This window comes from Ursus americanus, chromosome X (assembly GCF_024610735.1).
Source record: "Ursus americanus isolate L20-20 chromosome X, mUrsAme1.1.p, whole genome shotgun sequence".
NCBI lineage: Eukaryota > Metazoa > Chordata > Mammalia > Carnivora > Ursidae > Ursus > Ursus americanus.
This window is the reverse complement of record NC_142164.1, coordinates 68,657,530-68,662,600: the sequence shown is the minus strand read 5'-3', so window position 1 is coordinate 68,662,600 and position 5,071 is coordinate 68,657,530. Positions and strand designations below refer to the sequence as shown.

At 37.7% G+C, this 5,071-nt stretch overlaps 1 non-coding gene across 1 annotated transcript; it reads left to right on the top strand.

The window, feature by feature from the left end:
- The first annotated feature begins 3,331 nt into the window (after nt 1-3,331).
- Nucleotides 3,332-3,513, top strand: LOC123796860 (U2 spliceosomal RNA). The gene has a single exon (XR_006780826.1). It is a non-coding gene; the product is annotated as a U2 spliceosomal RNA (small nuclear RNA).
- Nucleotides 3,514-5,071: the final 1,558 nt, after the last annotated feature.

Below are 5,071 nucleotides of genomic sequence, written 5' to 3'. Positions count from 1 at the left end.
GCTTGACTTATTTCACTTAGCATAATCTCCTCCAGTTCCACCCATGTTGATGCAAATGTTGGGTAATCATCCTTTCTGTTAGCTGAGTAATATTTCATCGTATATGTGGACAACATCTTTATCCATTTGTCTGTTGAAGGGCCTCTTGGCCCCTTCCACAGTTTGGCCTCTGTGGACATTGTTGCTATGAACATTGGGGTGCATATGGCCCTTCCTTTCACTATTCCGTATCTTTGGTGAAAATAACAAGTAGTGCCATTTCTAGATCATATTTCTAGATCATTTCTAGCTATATTTTTAACTTTTTAAAGAACTTTCACACTGTTTTCCAAAGTGGTTGTAGCAACATGCATTCCCACCAACAATGTAAGAGGGTTCCCCTTTCTCCACATCCTCTACATTTATTGTTTCTTGCCTTGTCAATTTTTGCTATTCTAACTGGTATAAGGTGGTATCTCAACATGGTTTTGATTTGAATTTCCCTGATGGCAAATGATGTTGAACATTTTTTCATGTGTTGTTAGCCATTCCTGTGTCTTCATTGGAAAAGTGTCTCTTCATACCTTCTGCCCATTTTTTGACTTGATTATTTGTTTTTTGGGTGTTGAGTTTGAGGAATTCTTTATAGATCTTGAATTAGCCCTTTATCTGTAGTGTCATTTGTAAATATCTTCTCCCATTCTGTGGGTTGTCTCTTTGTTTTGTTGACTGTTTCCTTTGCTGTGCAGAAACTTTTTTCTTGATGAAATCTCCAAAGTTCATTTTTGCTTTTGTTTCCCTTGCCTTTGGAGATGTGTCTAGCGTGAAGTTTCTGTGGCTGATGTTGAAGAGGTTACTGCCTATATTCTCCTGTATGAGTTTGATGGATTCCTGTCTCACATTGAGGTCTTTAATTCATTTAGAGTTTATCAGTGTGTGTGGTGTGAGAGAATAGTAATTTCATTCTTCCATATACAGTGGTCCAATTTTCCCAGCACCACTTATTGAAGACACTGTCTTTTTTCCATTGGATGTTTTTTCCTACTTTGTAGAATATTAGTTGACCATAGAGTTGAGAGTCCATTTTTGGAGTCTATATTCTGTTCCACTTTTCTCTGTGTCTGTTTTTGCACCAGTACCATGCTGTCTTGGTGATCACAGATTTGTAGTATAGCTTGATATCAGGCAGCGTGATGTCACCAGCTTTGGTTTTCTTTTCAACAATTCCTTGGTGATTTGGGGTCTTTTCTGGTTCCATACAAATTTCAGGAGTGTTTATTCCAGCACTTTGAAAAATGGCATTGGTATTTTCATAGGGATGTCATTGAAAGTATAGATTGCTCTAGGTAGCATACATAGTTTAACAAGGTTAATCCTTTCGATCCATGAGCATGGAATGTTTTTCCATCTTTTTGTGTCTTCTTCAACGTCTTTCACTAGTGTTCTGCAGTTTCTAGAGTATAGGTCCTTTACCTCTTTGGTTAGGTTTATTCCGAGATACATTATGTTTTTTGGTCCTATTGTAAATGGAATCGATTCCCTAATTTCTCTTTCTACACTTACATTGTTAGTGTATAGGAAAGCAACTGATTTTTCTGCATTGATTTTGTATCTTGACACATTACTGAATTGCTGTATGAGTTCTAGTAATTTGGGGGTGGAGTCTTTTGGGTTTTCCACATAAAGTATCATGTCATTTGTGAAGAGTGAGAGTTTTACTTTTTCTCTGCAAATTTGAATAACTTTTATTTCTTTTTCTTGTCTCAATGCTGTTGCTAGGACTTCTGGTACTTGTTGAAAAATAATGGCAAGAGTGGGCATCCTTATGTGTCCCTGATCTTAAGGGAAAGGCTCTCAGCTTTTTCCCATTGAGAATGATATTCAATGTGGGCTTTTCATAGATGGTTTTTATGAAATTGAGGAATATACCCTCTATCCCTACACTCTGAAGAGTTTTAATGAGGAAAGGATCCTGTATTTCTCAAATGCTTTTTCTGCATCAATTGAGAGGACCATATGATTCTTGTCTCTTCTCTTATTAACGTGTTCTATCACATGATTTATTTGCGAATGTTGAACCACCCCTGCATCCCAGGGATGAATCCCACCTGGTTGTGATGGATAATCCTTCTAGTGTACTTTTGGATCCTATTAGCTAGGATCTTGTTGTGAATTTTGGCATCCATATTTATCAGGGATAATGGTCTGTAATTCTCCTTTTTGATGGGGTCTTTGCCTGGTTTTGGGATCAAGGTAATGCTGGTCTCATAGAATGAGTTTGGTAGTTTTCCTTTGTTTCTATTTTTTGAAACAGTTTCAGGAGAATAGGAATTATTTCTTCTTTGAATGTTTGGTAGAATTCCGCAGGGAATCCATCAGGCCCTGGACTCTTGTTTTTGGGAAGGGTTTTGATCACTGCTTCAATATCTTCATTGGTAATTGGCCTATTTTGGTTGTCAATTTCTTCCTGTTTCAGTCTTGGTAGTGTATAGGTTTCCAGGAAGGCATCCATTTCTTCCACATTGCTTAATGTATTGGAATATAGTTGTTGATAATAATTTCTAATAATTGTTTCTATTTCTCTGCTGTTAGTCATGATCCTTTCCCTTTTATCCATAATTTTATTACTTTGGTTCCTTTTTCTTTTTTGGAGGGTATGTCTGGCCAGTGGTTTATCGATCCTATCAATTCTTTCAAAGAACCAACTTCTTGTTTTGTTGATCTGCTCTACTGTATTTCTGCTTTCTCATTCATCTGTCCTGCTCTAATCTTAAATCTCTTCTCGTGTGTGGCTTGGGCCTACTTTGTTGTTCTATCTCCAGTTGTTTAAGGTGTGAGTATAGGGTCTGTATTTTAGAGTTTTATATTCCTTTGAGTGAGGCTTGGATGTCTATGTATTTCCCACTTAGGAACGCCTTGCAGGATCCCATAGGTTTAGGACCAATGTGTTTCCAATCTCATTGGTTTCTATAAATTGTTTAAGCTCTTCTTCAATCTCCTGGTTTACCCAAACATTTTTTAAAAATTTTTTGATTATGTTATGTCAGTCACCATACAGTACATCATTAGTTTTTGATGTAATGTTCCGTGATTCATTGTTTGCATATAACACCCAGTGCTCCTTGCAATGTGTGCCCTCCTTAATACCCATCACCAGCCTATGCCAATCCCCAAACCCCCCCAAAACCGTCAGTTTGTTTCTCAGAGTCCATAGTCTCTTGTGGTTCATTCTGCCTTCTGTTTACCCCCCCCTTCATTCTCCTACCGATCTCACTGCTATTTCTTATGTTCCATACATGAGTGAAACCATATGATAATGTCTTTCTCTGATTCACTTATTTCACTTAGCATAAGCACTTCTCGGCCTTTTGGCCAAGATCAAGTGTAGTATCTGTTCCTTTCAGTTATACCCAAACATTTTTAAGCAGGATGGTACTTAGCTTCCAAGTGTTTGAGTTTCTTCCAAGTTTTTTCTTGTGATCGGCTTCCAGTTTCAAAGCATTGTGGTCTGAGAATATGCAGGGAATAATCTCAGTCTTTTGGTATCAGTTGAGACCTGATTTTTGACCCAGTGTGTGGTCTATTCTGGAGAAAGTTCCATGTGCATTCAAGAAGAATGAGTATTCTGTTGTTTTAGGGTGGAATGTTCTGTATATATCTATGAGGTCCATCTGGTCCAGTGTGTCATTCAAAGCTCTTGTTTCTTTGTTCATTTTCTGCTTTGATGATCTGTCTATTGCTGAGAGTGGAGTGTTGAGGTCCCCTACTATTAAAGTATTATTATCTATATGTCTTTTTATTTTGTTTAACAGTTGACTCATGTAGTTGGCTGCTCCCCTGTTGGGGGCATACATATTTATAACTGTTAGCTCCTCCTGTTGGATATACCCTGTAAGAATGATATATTGTCCTTATGTATCTCTAACTACAGTGTTCAGCTTAATGTCTAATTTGTCTGATATGAGAATTGTTATCCAAGCTTTATTTTGAGGTCCGTTGTCATGAAAAATGGTTCTCCATCCCTTCACTTTCAGTCTGGAGGTATCTTTAGGTTCAAAATGAGTCTCTTGTAGACTTCATATGGATGATCATATCTTTTTATCCAATATGTAACCCTGTGGCATTTATGGGAGAATTTAGGTCATTCATGTTGAGAGTGATTATTGTGAGGTATGATTTTAATGTTGTCATGTTGCCTGTGAATTCTTTGTTTCTATAGATTGTCTATGTAAATGTCTGTTCTGTATCACTCTTGCAGTCTTTCTCCTTTTGTAGAAAACCCCTTAATATTTCTTGCATGATTGGCTCGGTGGTCACATATTCTTTTAGTTTCTGCTGGTCTTGGAAGCTCATTGTCTCTCCATTCATTCTGAGTAACAGCCTTGGAGGATACAGTATCCTTGGCTACATTTTCTTATTTAGTACCCTGAATATGTCTTGCCAGCCATTTCTGGCTTGCCAGGTCTCTGTGGACAGGTCTCACGTTATTCTGACGTTCCTCTCTCTGTATGTAAGAAATCTCTTCCCCCTCACCACTTTCAAGATTGTTTCCTTGGATCTAAGATTTGCAAATTGCACTATTATATGTCATGGTGTTGGTCTGTTCTCATTGACCTTGGGAGGGGTTCTGTCTGCCTCTTGGACACAAATGCTGGTGTCCTTCCCCTGATGAGGGAAATTCTCAGCTACAATTTGCTCAAATATATCTTCTAGACTTCTCTCTTTCTCCACCCCTCAGAGATCCGGATAATTCCAATATTGGAACATTTCATTGAGTCAGTAATCAGTCTCAGCCTAATTTCTTGAAATTGGATTCATTTTTCCCACACTACTTCGTTTTTCTTCTTTTCTATCATCTTATCCTCTAACTCACTAATTTATTCTTCTGCCTCATTTACCCTGGCAGTCAGAGCATCCGGTTTAGGCTGCATTGCATACATAGCATTTTTAAGTTTGGCCAGATTAGATCTCATTTCAGCCCTTAGAGATTCTATATTTTTGTTGATATTTTTCTCAAGCTTAGATATCATCTTGATAACTATTACTCTGAAATCCATTTCCGACATCTTGGTTATATCCATATCCATTGGTT